Source organism: Cajanus cajan, chromosome 10 (genome assembly GCF_000230855.2).
Source record: "Cajanus cajan strain Asha chromosome 10, NIPB_CcT2T_4, whole genome shotgun sequence".
NCBI classification, from domain to species: Eukaryota; Viridiplantae; Streptophyta; class Magnoliopsida; order Fabales; family Fabaceae; genus Cajanus; species Cajanus cajan.
The window spans coordinates 10,215,859-10,233,240 of NC_138526.1; the positions used below are offsets into that span (position 1 = coordinate 10,215,859).

The window sequence follows — 17,382 nt, forward strand, 5'->3', positions numbered from 1 at the left end:
GAAACGGACACTGGCATTCGCGACGATGGTTGGACTCTTTTTAAGTTTTGAAAAATGATGGATTGTTAGAACGACTTATTCTCAAACTGAGACCTCATCGAGCTAACAATTTTATTTAAATGACTCTCACCAATCCATGTTAATCCCAAGCGGGACCCTCCATGGATTAGTGGTTTTCGCAAAAAGAAGGGGTTCTTGGAGTCGCCACCAATGTTTTACTCAAAACATTGGAAAAAGATATAAGGCAATTGATTTTCGCAAATCAACTTCGGCCATTACAACCAGAGTTGGGTAAGGGAGTCGGTTACGTGCGAGGAAGGTGTTAGCACCCCACAACGCCCCTTTCGGGTTCCCTATGACGGATTATTTCATAAATAATAGTGTAAAGTTACTAAATTACCCCTATTTATTAGAAACGATTATAAGTATAATATTTACATGATGAAAGCTTAAACGTGCAATGCAACAATCAAAAAGCGGTAAATGAAAGCGGTAAAAGAAAGGATTTGGAAAGAAACCTTTGAAGCGTGCTTTTATAGATTCAAAAAGGAATTAGGAGGCTTTTTGGCGCTCCTTCCCACTACACGCTCGCTCGCTCCTTTCCCTAGAACAAATATTAACTATGGAAATCAAAGAGATTTCCCTTCGACTTGTTCGAGTCTCAAGCTTCAAGGCTCATGACTCAAGAACTTAGTCGGGTTGGCTCTCAGAGAGGTTCCTAGGGCAGAGAATAGCTCAAAAACCCAAGAATCCTCAGCAAGAGGGTCCAAACGTGTGTCAAAAGTGTGGGAGGACGTGCCAATGACGTCCTATTTATAGGATTGAGGCGCAATACGGCCTGGGAGGTCAATACGGCCCGTACTGGGTTTTTGAACTACAGTACGGCCGTATTGAATTTGGTACGGCCGTACTGAAGTTCAAAAACTTCAGTACGTCCGTATTGATTTCACTACGGCCCGTACTGAGTTTTTTGAACTACAGTACGGCCGTATTGAATTTGGTACGGCCGTACTGAAGTTCAAAAACTTCAGTACGGCCGTATTGAGTTCACTACGGCCGTATTGCAGTTCAAATGGCTCAGTACGGCCGTACTAAACCTCTGGGAGGGTGTATTGAGCTCCAATCCTCGCACACCCTTATTCTAAGCTACTCTAAGACTTCTAGACCTACAAAGAATCATCCTAGGGTCTTCCAGGAGTCCTTCCGGCTGACTTTCCTTCGGTCTTCGAGAGTCTTTGAGTCTTATTTCCGACCCGGACAATTTTAGGGGTCTACAGCATCCAATATGAAAGTTGCGGCCCCTTAAAAGCTCAATGCCTGGCAGATTTCATGGCCAAACTCACCCCAACCTCGGCCGAAGAACAACAGGTATGGACTTTACACGTTGATGGATCCTCCAATTCTAAAGGTGGTGGTGCATGTATCATTTTGGAGGGACCAAATAAAGTCACCGTAGAGAAATCTCACAAATTCAAAGTGACCAACAATCAAACAGAGTACGAAGCGCTACTGACAGGATTGAGGTTGGCACGCAATCTCGGAGCACAGCGGGTGAGTTGCAATAGCGACTTAAAACTAATGGTAGAGTAGCTTAGTGGGGCATACCAGACCAAGGATACCCTACTACAGAGGTACTTTCATGTAGCATCCTAATGAATCTCCTCCTTCGATGAATTCACCATACACCATGTGCCCCAAGAGCAGAATGCCAAAGCCGATCTCCTGTCCAAACTCGCCAGTACGAAATGCCACGGGCAACATCGGACCATCATCCAGGAGACCCTGAATTCACCTAGTTTAGACGACAAATTCGTCAACACTAGTGATAGTGAAGACCAAGGATGGATGACAGGTATTTGGAACTACTTAAAGGAAGGAACTCTACCCGAAGATAAAGACGAAGCTCAGAAGATGAGGGTAAGGTCGACTAAGTTCGTCATCATTGGAGACAAGCTGTTCAAACGTGGCATTTCCACTCCTCTGCTGAAATGCCTAGTAGAGTCCCAGACCACCTACGTCGTCGAAGAAATCCACCGAGGGATATGTGGGATGCACTCTGTGGCATGCTCGATGGTGACCAGGGTAATACTAGCCCACATTGAAGTCGGATTGCCAAGCTTACGTACAGAGGTGCAAGGAATGTCAGCAATTCGGTAACGCACATGGCAACCACCCGAAGTCCTCCACCAGATGGTGTCACCGTGGCCTTTTGCCCAGTGGGGAATGGACATCCTCAAACCGTTTCCCCCGCGAAAGGTCAACTCAAATTTCTCCTAGTGGCAATTGACTACTTCACCAAGTGGATCGAGGCATGCCTGCTCGCGAAGATCATCGCCGAGAATGTGCAAAAATTCACCTAAAAGAACATCATTTGCAGATTTGGCATCCCACATTCCCTCATCATCGATAATGGCAGACAGTTCATCACGCAAAACTTTGAGGACTTCTTCTGAGAACTCAAAATCAAGCACCTCCCAACCTTGGTGGAGCATCTCCAAACCAATGGCCAAGCCAAAGTCGTAAACAAAGTAATACTCCGAGAGCTCAAGAAGCGACTAGGAAATGCCAAAGGACAATGGGTCGACGAACTCCTCAGTATTCTTTAGGCGTGCCACTATAGCCCCTAATCAACAACGCAGGAAATGCCTTATAGATTGACCTACGGAGCCGATGCCATGATCTCAGTGGAGGTTAGAGAGACATCGCATGAACATCATACCTTCAACAGTGAGAAAAATGCTCAAGAAATGGCAGTCAACCTCGACCTGATTGATGAGCTTAGAGAGGAAGCTTGGATCCATGAAGAAGCCTGCAAACTTCGAGCCTTCAGAAGATACAACATGTGAGTCTGACCTCGCTCTTTCCAAGTCGGCGACCTGGTGTAGCGACTACTAGGTGAAGCACGAAGAGACCCATCAGAAGGGAAACTCGTGCCTAACTGGGATGGCCTATTTCGAGTCATAGAAGACCTTAAAAATGGGGCATACCGACTAGAAGAGCTCAACGGAAAAACCACCCCACGAACTTGGAATGCCACGCATCTCAAGTTTTAATTTAGTTAAACTGTACAAGTGGGTTATGCACTCTTTTCTCGACTCAGTCTTTTGTCCCAAAAAATAGAAAAATGGGTTTTGGTTGAGAGGGGTTTTAACGAGGCATACCCTCGACATTAATAAAAAGACTCATTTCACTCATATCTCTTCAAGTTTACACCGCATTTGCAAGAATCATATCATCTTAAGCCAAGGTCAAATTCGAACCTTGGTAAGAATTATATCACGTTAATCTAAGGTCGAGTTCGAACCTCGGTGCGAATTATATCATGTTAAACCAAGGTCGAATTCGAACCGTGGTACAAATTATATCACGCTAAGCCAAGGTCGAGTTCGAACCTCAGTACGAATTGTATCATGTTAAGCCAAGGTCGAATCCGAACCTTAGCACGTTAAGCCAAGGTTGAATCTGAACCTTAGCACGTTGAGCCAAGGTCGAATTCGAACCTTGGTATGAATTATATTACGCTAAGCCAAGGTCGACCTCGAACCTCGGTGCGACTTGTATCATGTTAAGCCAAGGTCGAATCTGAACCTCGGCGCAAATCATGTCATTCCAAGCCAAGGTCGAGTTCGAACCTTGACACTATCAAAATCAAAAACAAAGGTCAAGATTGAACCTTCACAGGCCAAGTTTGAGCCTCAAAGCGCAAAATACTAGACAAGTTTCAAACCTCAAAAGCAGGCCACGACTAAGCCCAAAATTCTGGATTCAATTCCTAGACTAAAGTCGAAGGTCAAATTTAAACCTTATCAAAACGAGAATTAGCAAAAGAATGAGATAAGAGAAATAAATTATATACACAATACGTTCATCAACAAAACGAGTTCAATATAGAAAGAAAACCAAAATAGCTAAGTTATTATAGAGGGCCTAAACAGCAGTGTTCTCGCTTGAGCTACCAGGCAAGTTGTCCTCGTTCACCAGTTGGCCACCTCGCACCTCCTTCTCTACGTTCATGGAAGAAAGGTCAACCCCTGGCGCTAACAGCCTAGCCTGACGAGTTGCCTTGATGAACCCCCTCTTGTGCTCCCTCGAGACAGCCTTCTCGGTCTCGATGAGCTTCCCCTCCAAGCTTGCTCGCGCCGCTATCATCGCGTCAAGGTCGGCCTTCAAGGCACTGTCCTCCTCCTCCTTGCCAGCCAGAAGCACCTCGTCATAGAGACGTCTCTTAGTCTCCTCCGCCAACTCAGCCCTCAACCCCGAGACCTCGTCCTCTAGAGAGCGCGCCCGACCTCGAGTAGAATTGGCGACCTCCTGCAGATCGCCTACTTGGGCAGCATAAACTTCATTAGCCTTCAGAGCAATCTCCAAAGACTTATGAGTCCTCGCAAGATCCCTCCTCGTGGCTTGCAGCTCGGCCTCATTCTTTCTCTTAGCCTCGCCTAGAGCAGCTCTCAGGGCTTGGTTCTCCTCCTCCAGAGGATGAACTCGGCTTCTATCACTTTCGAGCTCCCCCTGCAGCTTCGACCACTTGTGCTTCCAATGGTCCATAATGGTAATTGACCTCTGTAGGAAGACCTCCGCAGAGTCCAGGCCCTCCACTGGCCCGACCTTCTCAATCATCGCCTTGTCAGTCGAGTAGAGTGAACCTCAGGTAGAAGGTCTCGGCGGTCACCTTCGAACTCCAAATCAAGTCCACATCCGATGACACGCTCAGATGGTCCAACCTCACCAGGGGGCGACTAACATCGAAGAGTTGCGCGATGAATTTCCCCTTTGGAGCCCCTGACAGAGGAGGAGGCAGCACAGCGACGGCAAGAGTTGGCGGCTGGGTCGCAGAGCTCGGTCCCTCTCTGCAGGCCTCGGCAGGAGTCGGAGTAGGAGCCGCCTACACAGTAGCTGAGGCATTCAGCCCTGGCACCTCTAAGCTTGGCTCCATCCGAGCCTCGGCGGAAGTCAGCATAGGCTCCACCTACATAAAACATAGCAATTTTTCTAAGTTACAAAGTAGAAGATCATGTAACATGGAAGCAAAGTCACAAGAGAAAAACACAAACTTGCGCCTCATGAGCGACCCCTTCCGCGGCCACTCTGGAAGACCCCCCAGGTGGAGGACTCTCGGTGAGGTCGGCCGGGTCGGCGTCGGCGGCCTTCGAGGTCACCTCTTTAGCATCTTAAGGGGCCGAGGTCTCACCGACCCTCTTTTCACCCCTCTTTCTTTTTCTGCGAGTTTCCAGAGGAGCGATCTCCTCCTCGCCAGGCTCGGGGATCTCGATCTCCTCTGTGTTGTAGCGGGTTTTCAACTCGCGCCACTTGCTCTTCCCTATTCTACCTGTAAGCACAAAAACCCAACACATAAGAAAAAGCAAAATGATAAAGAGCCTCATAACTAAAGATGACGAGGTACTCACTCTCTAAACCCCTCTCCTTGTTCGCCATGTTAGAAAGCAAGCGACAGAACGAGCTTGCAATCCAAGGAACGAGGGAGCGCAACTAGGTCAGCAATGGCAGCAGTATCTGAATCCGTTAGCTGAAGACCACTTGACCCATTGAATTTGATCAGATTCTGCTGCTAGAAAAAAAGGGAACCTCGGCAATCCACCAAAGTGGAAGACCTCATCGACTAGAGGGTCGGTCTCTTTGGACAGAACTCGGAAGAACTCCTTTTTGAAGCTCTTGTACGACTGGGAGTAAAGTGAGAACAACCCTCCGGCCTTACTCTCATTCAGAGACACCCAACCCAGAGGAGGCTCACCAAACTTGAGTTGGTAGAAATGAAGGAAAACGGGCAGTGACAACCCTATCCCCAAGGCCGAGCACAGGACTTGAAAAACCCTCAAAAAACCCTAACTATTGGGGTGCAGCTGACAAGGAGCCACATTGATGAAATTCAAAAAATCACACTCAAACTAAGTGAAGGGCAGACATACACCTAAATCCCTATAAAAACATTGGTACATATAGAAAAAAGGGGTATTAGGGGTACCCCCCCATATACACACGCTTGCTAGGTTGACAAGGCTCAACTTGGATGAGCTTGGAAATGGATGCTTGGCAGATCCTGTGCGATTTCCACATCGCATTGACCTCAAGAAATGATTTAAAGACGCTCTGGAACTCTCTGACGTCCCCTCTAACCCATTCATAGCCAGGAGTGGTGATGGCGGGGTGAGAATCCCTAAGGTTATTCCCACCCCTCTTTTTTTCAGCAGCAGCCGTCTCGTCGGCCACTACCTTGTCGCGCGCCTTGCCCTTGCCCTTGGCCGGCGCAAAAGGTGCGACAGTATTCTCTCTAGCCATCGAAGGACGAAAATGACTCAAAAGGGGGAAAAGGGAAGGAAGAAGGAAATCGACGGAGAGAAAGAACGAGGAAGAAGGTAGAGTAGGGGAAGTACCTGGTACTCCTCAGACAATGACCTTAACGGCGACTCGATTGTCGGAAACGGCGACGGCAGGGCACAATGGAGTCACTAAGAGAAAATGGAGATGAAGGTAGGAGACAAAGAGAAAGGCGTACGAGGGAAGCCAAGAGAGAACGAACAAAGTGAATGTGAGAAGGCACGAAGGAGAGAGGGAAAAAGGGGTTCCCAAAATTGAAACGGAAGTGACACGTGGAGGAAGAAGACAAAACTGACGACACATTAATGGAGCCCATTATGACGAGTGCACCCCATCATTACATAACTGTCACCTCCCATTAACACACCGCCCACGCGTTTTGGGGAACGAGGTGACACTTATGACACATGGCGTCACGTCAGAGAAGCGTATGCGAAAAGTCATGACCCTTCATCGAGCTCGGTATTAACTCCTCTACCCACGGTCTTCGGAGCTCGAGGGGTTAGTGTACTATCTGTACCGCTAAGCCGAGCTTGAGCTCAGCATCACAGCGCAGATTGATATCAGACACGTGTCGCGCGACATCGGCCAAGACAAAGGCCCACTATCTGGACAGACCATAACTGATCTCGGGTCCCAAGCCCAGATAAACCCTAATTCACACTAAGGTACGTGCATTACTTATACGAAACTCATACATCCACAAACACTAACTTTAGCATCGTAGTCTCTTTTGCAGGTACCACCCCCACTTTGGAACAGCAAGCATACCCAGCAAAGGAGGCTCACCAATCTTGCCCAGCAGATCGTCCTATGACTGATCTCCGGTAAGAATAGCAGGTAATATCTTCATGGATAATATGTTTTTGTGAATTTTAAAATTCGCAAGAAATACTGGGAAATTTCTTGCAAAAAATATTCGCAGGAAAGTTTCCTGCAAAAAAAAAGTCACAAGAAAGTTTCCTGCGAAATTATTTTGCAAGAAAATCTGTAAGAATATTTTTTACAAAAAAATCAAAGAAATTACTACAAATTCAATCAATAATTCTTCAACTTTTAAATGCTCAATGAATTTATTCGAAACATTTGTTTTCACACCTCCAACATGTGATACATAATATTTTAAACTTTAAGATTGTAGATTATAAGTCTAACACTCAACCATACAAATCAACTTGTAAGGTAAGTGTTGCCCCAACTTATATACTCTTTAATTGTTCTATTTTCAATCGATGTGAAACTTAAAGTTTTTTTCAAATATTAAACTTATAAATTTAATTTTTTTATTTTCCTGTGGATTAAAATTGGCTTGAAAATCTGCAAGAAAAGTTACTTGCAAAATTTTTCTACCATTTAGTAAATATTACTTGTGAATTTATTTTTGTAAGAAAATCCACAAGAAACAAAATAAAATTCTTACAATATTTTCTGCAAACTTTTATCATGGAAAAAAAAATTTTATGATCGTTAAAATTGTATGTAGCAAAATTTGAAAAAAGATTCTTGTAGATTATTTTTCATAAAAAAATTTGTAAGAAATATCTGTAAATAATATTTTGCAAATAAATTCGTAAATTTTTTTTGTGAAATTATTATTACAAGAAAATTCGCAAAAAAATTTTGCGAATATTTTTTGTAGAAAATTTCACAAGAAAATGACACTTTTTTAGTAGTGTATATATATATTAATTAAATTTTTTTATAAAAATTGGTCGTTATTAAGAAGAATTCTTTATCATATATGAGAATTAATTTCCTTTGAAAATTTAACAAACATCAAATAAATGATCATCTCCTCTAAATTTATATTTTATACATACAATAATTTAAAAATATATTTATTTTATTAAAATATAACTTATTTTTTAAAATATAATATTTTGTTGAATAAAAATAATATATATATATATATATATATATATATATATATATATATATATATATATATATTAAATGGTAGTGGGCACTTGTCCCCGGACATAACATTAGTATATCCATGCCTACAGTCGTTGACGTTGAACCTTCGTTGTCCTTTTCATATCAATACTAACTATGCCCACTTACTCGACGATGCCAAAGCATTGTTTCACGATCTACCCTTTGAGTTGGCATTAAACATCCATTAATTTAGGTAGGTGGGTAGATAGACGATGTCTTAAAGTGTCTATGCCAGGGTTATCTTGTTGCTTTTACATTCCTCTTCCCCAAACAAGTAATTACCTTCCATGAATGGAACCAAATACTATTATTTATATAAACAAACCTATAATTAACTAATGGAGAATAATTGCCTATAATAACAACACCATAGAAGAATTAACGACTACAAAGCTAGAAGCATAACATAAAAGATGAAAAGGTGTACACATTAAAAACGTGCATAAATCATAGAAGTACAATCATAATGGCAGCATTAAAAAGTGCACAAATACGTACAAGTGGATGGCATTAACACGAAGGTGAAGTGAGGCACACCCGAAAGAAACCGACAGGAATCAAAATGCTAACTTTATTTTCTTTTATTTGTTAAAATTTGATAGAATTCACATTTTATCTAACCACTCTCTCTTTTAACTTTATAATTTTTTGATAAATTTTAACTAATGTATGAGTATGTTAAGAGAAGTAATATAGGATTTAAGTTAAATAAAATGTTTTGGGAATTTAAGAGATTTTTAAATGGGTTTCATAATTAAAAGGTTGATACGCTCTCTTTTAAAAATGAGTCTTTTAGGTTAAATGTAATTCTTTCATTTCTATTGTGTTGTGGTTGAACCTTATCATCATCTCAAAACAATATGATCATAGAGAGGAACTTTGAGGAGGTCAATGTTCACTTGCACCCTTGCTTTTGAAGGTTTTTATTTTTGTGAAAGGGAGGGAATTGTCTTGCTCATGGTAGTAAGTGTGGTGAGTAGAGAGGTTGAGCCTAGACTCCTTTTCTTTTTGTTTGATCTTAATGTTTATGCTAATTTCCTAAATAAATTGTTAATAAGCACCTGAGCTATCACTACAAGAAATGTTACATGTAGTGACATACAAAAAGTGTCACTATAGGTACAATATATGTAGTTATATGTCTATTTGACATATAGTTACACACAATTTTAGTGTTGATTTTGAATGAGATTTAACAATATATTTTGTGTGTCACTATAATTTATACTCACACTTTTTAATAATATACTAACATATATTGTAGTTATTATGTGGGTAAAAGTAATTTTTAGTGACATATATAGTGTTACTATAGAATGTGTGTCACTGTATTACAATTTTGTTGTAGTGTATTTGTATCGGTATATTAAATTAGTTGTGTTATTTTATTGGGCTGTTTTGGATTCTTAATAATTTGGGTTCGTAAAGTGATCATGATGACCATGAAGAATGTTTGCTTCAATACTTGTTTGATTTAATTGACAATCCGTTGAATTTTGTGAAGTTATATTATTTTAGAATGTGTTGATAATCGTTATAGGAATGATTTTAGTATTGTATTGGATTGAATAGAGTTTGTGATGAGTTAGGATTTTGAGAATGAGGATTGATCAATTGTGAATTGATCAAGTGTAATTGAGAGTTTAATTGAATAAAATGAGAATAGATTAAGAAGATTAAACCTATACAATATAATTGGACATAATGGGGTGGATTATATGTTTAGAGGACCATAAGAAGACTAAAATCACGAAACTACAATATGTTGCGAATTATGTATCTAATAAGCATAGAGTCCTTAAGCTAAGTATGAAAGCTTCAAAGAGTTAGTATCTCTTTGGTGCTAAGTACAAAGAAGGCGATGCTAATTAAGTGTGATAGTCATAGTGAGCTAGACATACTTTGACACTAAGTGAGTGCATTGTCTCATTAAGTGCAATAGTCACAAATAAACCTAGTGATTTTGATTCTAACTAAAACCAAGTCTGTGCTAAATGTGAGAGCCATAGTGAGGACACCAAAATTTGACATAAAGGGTGAGATGTTGTGTGTTAAGCATGAGATCTCTATAGAGAAAGGGTTGCTCTTTGTACATTTGATGCCAAGTGTAAGTGATGTGGCACTAAGTGTGATAGCACTAGGGTATTTGGAGTTTTGATTTCAATCTTGCAATCGCATTTGGTGTGCCAAAATTAATTTAATTTAGTTTTTGCTTATAAAATTATATTTGAAATGTAATACCTTTAATCGTGAAAATGTTTTGAAAATGAGTTATTTTTTCTCTAATAATTTTTTAAATTGTGAAAATGTTTTGAAAATGAGTTATTTTTTCTCTAATAATTTTTTAAATTGTTTTAATTGTGGTTTGTGTGTGTGTGTATTAATGCTCACATATATAATATTATATATTAAAACATTAAATGTTTGATAAAATAAAATTTACAGTATGCAATTTTTTACCTTTTGTACTTTTTATTTATTGTATGCATTGATTAAAAAAATCAAAATAGGAAATATCGGAAGATTTATATTTTATTTAAATTTTTTTATAAAATATATTTTAAAATACCCACGGATATCCATGGATATTTATAAATTTTTTAAGAAATTAAAAAAATTATATTACAAATAATTTTTAAGTTTATATTTAATATCATTAAAATATTAAAAAAATCAATGTTAATTTTGAACTTGTATTTAGCGTTAATTTTGTTGAAATAATAATAAAAATACAAGATAATCAATAACTTAAAATACATCAATCTCACAAGTAAGTGAAAATCTCATATCACAAAGCTATAATAATTTAGGGAGGTGTATTGGTTTAGGATTTCGTAGGATTTTAAAAGACTTTTTTTGAGTAAAAAAGTCCATTGGTATTCAATTAGGATTTTATGTCACTTAAAAACAATCTGGTAGTATTCAATCTAGATTTTCAAGATTTTTTAAAGAGTCCATTAAAATCCACTGGTATTCATTTGAGATTTTTTATAACTTAAAAACAATCCATTGGTATTCAAAAATATAAGGATTTTAAAGGATTGTTGTATGAGAGAGATTTTGAAGGACTTTCTAGTATTATCTATAAATACCAGATTTATAAAACAATCTCATCCAAACCCATCGAATTTTGAAGGATTGTTTGAAGTGACTTTTCAAGTGTTTCAAGAATTTTCAAGTGAGTTTTTCATATTTTTTTTCTATGCTCCTGTCTTCTCCATTTTTTTCTCTATTAATAATACTGCACTATTGTTCATTGCTCATATATAATATTGTAGTACTGTTCTCATCTCATTCCCCTATTTTGTGAAACTCCGATATGTAAATGATAGTGTCATTGACTTGCTCTATTTTTCTATTCGTTCTCTTTAATTGACTTGCTTTATTTTATTCTATGTAGTTGAATTTGTTCCTTTATATAACACAAAAAAATTCTTGAAATTTTAACTTTCAAGTGATAATTTTTTTTTAAAAACACACGTCAAGAAAAGAAAAAGGTAAAAGATGAAATTGATATCACAATCTCTATAATATATACATATATATATATATATATATATATACACACATATATAAGATGAATTTGTTAGGGTTTCTGTGAGTAGAATGAGGGTAAATTCTCTGACGGACCAGTTTAAGAAGTGGTGCATTGGTGGTCAATTAATAATGACCGTAGATGAGAAGTTTAAAAAAGTAAACGGTTGAGATTGAATTTAATGTTTAAATTTGAACAATTGCATATTAGTCCTTTGAAATTTGATATTGACGGACATTTTCTATTGTTTAGGGTTCCGTTTAACATGGGTGAAGTACGAGTCTCCGACGGTGGTGGAGGTGGTGGTGTTTTGTTACGATTGTGGCGGACATTTGATATTGACGGACATTTTCTATTGTTTAGGGTTCCGTTTAACATGGGTGAAGTACGAGTCTCTGACGGTGGTGGAGGTGGTGGTGTTTTGTTACGATTGTGGCGGACATTTGATATTGACGGACATTTTCTATTGTTTAGGGTTCCGTTTAACATGGGTGAAGTACGAGTCTCCGACGGTGGTGGAGGTGGTGGTGTTTTGTTACGATTGTGGCGGTAGTTTGTTGGGAAGCATGGGTGAATTACGAGTTTGGCACGGTGGTCGTGTTTTGTTTGTCGCAGGCCGCAACCCCTGTGAAAAGGGTTTGTTGATTGTGGAGTGGGAAGAGCGGATTGATGATGCGTTAGTGCAGGGTATTGCTTAGAAGAAGAAAATAGTGGTGGGTTGAACATCGTTGATGGCTGAAGTTTTGGTTTTGTTGTTTGTTAACATTTTTGTTGAAAATTGTGTTTATGGTAATGGTATTATTTGTTGAGCATTGAAATATGTTTGTTACTAGATTGATTTTGTTTTTGTAAAAATCTTATTGACAAATTTGATGTTTGTTAGATTTGATTACATGAAATATAGTTTTACATGAATGGAAGACAGTCGGGCGTGGTATGCAGAGTAGGCGAAGTGAGTTTGAGGAAATGCAGTGTGAGGTTGTTAGATTTATTTTAGGAAGTTTATGAAGTTGATCCTTGATTTTGTGTGTATACGTTTGTACTGCTGTATGTGCCCCCCTGTATTGTTAAACAGAAATTTTGGTTAGTTGAAGCATAGAATGCAGAGATATAGCTGCAGCTTAAAGAAGGTGGCATAAGTAAGCAAACTTTATGAGGAGGTGGTCGTGATGGTTAGGTGTTTGTGTAATCGTTAATGTTGTGAATTGTTGTAGAATGTTGTGTTTGTTAGCAGAATACAAATAGGATGATGATGTTATGTTAGGAGTACCTAATTGTAAACTGGATGTGAAGTTGAATAGAAGTGTTACAGAAGCAATTTGAGTAGTCCCAATTGCCACTACTGCGACCCCCCCATTTTGTTTTGGCTGAAGATGAATTTGGTTATGTACACCGTGGAGTGGTACCTGATGAGCAGGTTGTTGCAATGATGAGGTATATGTTAACTGGTGCTCAGGGTGATGAAGAATTTTTGTCAGAAATAGAGGTTTTAAGTTGAACACAACATCGTAATGTTGTGATGGTTTAGGGTTTTGTGTGGAGGGTGGAAGAAAATTTATGGTTAGTATGTCGAAGTCCAATAATTTTGTAATGTTAAAATGTATGAATGTAAGGTTGTTTGTTAAGTCTATCTTTTTACCATTGCAATTAGTAGGTTGATGTTAATCTTGTATGTTTTTTTTTGCTACATCTTTATTATAGTATGTTATTAGGTAGTTCGTGTTACGTGGTTATTCTGAAGGATTGTTTATGTTAATATAAAGAATCATGCTTTCAGCGGATAAGATGTCTGAACTAAGTGCGAGTAATGGATTTAGTTGGAAAATTTTGGCCTTGGCAGGTGGCATACGAATGGAGAAAAGCATGTGGAAGTGGAAAGCAGGGTGGCTGGAACATTTGGTTAGTGTAGTACTGAATGAAAGACAATTGTTTATCATTAGTAAGTGATGGTGAAAAAATTGCTCTTGTATGGATACGTATTTGACTCCAGAATGCACTGAAAGTGGTAAAATCAGTAAAGAAGTTGATGTTTTCTCCTTTGGGGTAGTAGAGCTTGTTATTGGATGTAAAGCTTTACATAAAAGCAGACCCAAAGGGCAGCAATGGCTCCATGAATGGGTAAGATTGTTAGTTACCTATTTACGATTCATGAGTTTAATGCTATCACATTTATCATGTATATGAAATTGGTGTTTAGGTATTGATTTGAAGTTGTTAATTTCATATATATTGGTTTAATAATGTCAGTAATGAATAATTATTAAAACCATGTGATTAAAAATTGATTCGTGTGTTTTTGGATCTAGAATATAATAAAAAGCATGTTTAAATAGTACATTAAAATTAGAGATAACGAAGTTAGTTTCATTTAATAATGACAAAATATGAAATACAAAAATGTGATTGTTTTTGCTGAGTGTTTTAAAGTTGTGAAGAAAGGTAGAATTATATTGGACCTCTTGCAATATATATATCCAAAAAACTAATCAAAAAATAATTGGGCGAAGTGATACAATATTTTGGTTGCAGAATAAGGATCCAAAAATGTGCAGCCCAGCTGATGATATTAATCCTAAACGTGTAGGCTCAATCGTGAAGTTGTTTTCTGAATTCAATTTATGATAGTCCAATACTTTGACAGAATTCTGCAGCTCTGATGTGGATGGTGCGTTTATATTCATTATGATCACCGGAAACCAAATCTAAAGCAATTTTCATTCGAACAGTTTCTTCATCAAGGCTCTGAAAATGTTACATTGTTTGACATATATTAATATGCATAAGTAAAATACAATGTAATTTGAAATGTATTGCATTATTTGCTCACCACTTTGATTAAGTTTGGTTGAAATGCATATTCCATATCCATCCATTGTAAAACCCAAATAATAGAGTTGTTACTGTTATGCATTGGAAAAAAAAGTTGTGAATATAAAATTCATTATGAATAAAATAATAAAGTAAATTAGTATTGGTTACCTATGGCCACAATTTGGAACTGCCCTTCCTTGCAAAATATCCCAGCTTTCTCCATGTACTAATTCTTTAACAAAATTTTGAGGATAAAAACTTGATTCCATCAATTGTATTATGACGTTGGACTGAAACAGGAAAATAGTATATATGAAATTGATAGTGAAGTTAGGATGGTTGATTTATTTGGAGTTATTTGTGACATACAATTTGCATCATGTTGTGACGTCTACGATCCATTGTTTGGTCCTTCAGATAAGAATCCAAATGATATATTACATTGTCTTCTAAGCTAAGAACCATCAAATACCAGTGTCCGCTATATTCCTCAATTGGCACATATATCTATGAAAAGCAAAATATTTTATTAAATGGGTAAATGAAATGTAGTTAAATAAATAGTTTAGTATTTCATTTGAAAGAAATATGGAATGCAGTATACATATTTTAATTTTTGATATGGTTTCATCCAGTGTTTTGCATATGTTTCCAATAGGTCTTCAATTGTGTCTCCTTCAATGATAGCTCTCTGTAAATATGACAATTTTGATAGATGTTATTAGGTGTAGTAAAGAAGGAAAACTAATGATGAAAATGTTGATAATAGATGTTATTTGAAGTTTATAATTGTACATTAAATAGATAGGAAAATTAAAATTACAGTAATTTAGTGTAAAAGTTATATGATAATATTTACAAATTGTGAAAATTATTAGTCAGAAAAGAAAAGTAAAGTGTATTGGGTTGTGGAGTTGAAAAAAAAAGTTAGAAAAATAATAAGAATGAAAGGTTACCGCAAATTCAGGAGGAAGACACCAAATGGTTTGATCAGTAATCTTGTCCTGCATATCAGTGATCTTCATTGACATCCAAGCAACAACCTAATGAGGTTAGAGAGCAGAGAGGGTAATGAGTATTGTTGTAGATGATTAAACATTATGAAATATTAAATTTATACGTATACCTGACGTTTGATTTTATTTCCAGGACTTAAACATTGTAATTGTTGTCTTGTAACCTCTGTGTAATTCATCTTTAGGAGCACTTCACTAGAGGAAAAGAAATAGAAAAAAAAGTATAAATAAGAAGACAAAATTGTTGTTGTAAATATTTAACACAGTATGAATGAGTTATGAAAATGGTAACCTGAGTTTATAGTCAGGGTAAAAAATATAGGTGGAAAGTCGTAATTGTTCTTTTGTTAATGCCATGTCTTGGGTAGGCCTAAAAATTGAGTTGATTTTCTACAATAGACATGTGTTAGAGGAGTTGTATTAAAAAAAGATGGAAAATGTCAAGATTTTTACCCGTGGCAAAATGTGGCCTACAGCAACGATACCATGTAACTCATCATCACTTGATGGTATATCTTGCACATCTGTCTTGTTTGGCTGTTGAACCTGGTTTTTTGCATTCTGTGTTAACTCAGTTGGTATGTCAGGTATTTTTACATTGGTTTGTGCAGCTGAGTCGTTAAATGTCAAGTTTCTGTATACATTGGATGGCAACGGTGTCTCCAATGACCCTTCGTTAATTATTGGCTAAAAAAAAGGAATTGTAGTTTTAGTGGAATGGAACAAGTAATTTCATTGACTATTTTTTTGAATGTATTATAAAGTAAATGTAAAGTAAAGTATGCATACGACCTTCCGTTTGAGTGGAATGGAAAAACTACTATTTTGATTGTAGTTGGGTGGTTGTGTTGACTGACGATGATGAACTCCCAGTTGAATTGCATTGGTGTTGTTCGAAGATGAATATCCAACTATATTGTTATTGCTCAAAATGCTTTTACCAATCATCTTACGCTTACTTGGTCTTGTATCAACTTGATTTAGAATGTGTGACTGATTCATAAATTTCCGTTGGGATTGTTTTGACAATGGAGATGAATTCCGACAAAATATTCGCTTAGGTGTGGTGTTGAGTCCAGTATCTGTATTTGTTGTTGTTAATGTTGGAGAATTTTGTTGAACATTCATTGAGCGAGAAATTGCAGTCATAGTTATATCTCTTGTAATATTAATTTGAGACTCAATGTTTGCAAGCTTCGTATGTATTTCATTTTGTTTTTTCTCCATTTCCTGAAGACGGTCATTAACACCCTATAAAAGAAGGTTGTAAAAAAATGAAGTTAGTATATATGAGGGAACCATATATGACATTGAGGTTGTTGCGTAAGGAAAAAAGTATAAAATGTTTGATGGAAAACCTGAGTGATGTTAGAAATGAGTTTTGTTGCGGAGTATATGGCCTGAATAGTTTTGTCAAGAAGTAGTACTTCAAATGCATTCTACAAAATGAAGCATTAAATGATTTGATCATATAGATGTACATAATGACAACGATTTCTGAGATGTAGTAGAATAAGAGTATTACCTTGGAATGATTTTCATGTTGGTTGGCTGTGTCAGGATTATTCGTTAAAGCAATAACTTCTATTGGCCTGTAAAAAAAGATTTGTTTACCAAGCATGGAACTTTGATGAATGAATACAACCGTTTTACAATAAATGCATTGTTAAACTAACCCAAAAGAAGTTGAAGTGTTTTCAAAGGGTTCAGCATTTGTTGACGACGTAATGGTTGGAGTATTGTTTG

The 17,382-nt window shown here is 37.4% G+C and overlaps 1 long non-coding RNA gene across 1 annotated transcript; it reads left to right on the plus strand.

Moving 5' to 3' along the window:
* Positions 1-10,226: 10,226 nt before the first annotated feature.
* Positions 10,227-16,470, plus strand: LOC145952695 (uncharacterized). The gene is made up of 2 exons (XR_014430213.1): positions 10,227-13,927; positions 14,339-16,470. It is a non-coding gene; the product is annotated as an uncharacterized LOC145952695 (long non-coding RNA).
* Positions 16,471-17,382: the final 912 nt, after the last annotated feature.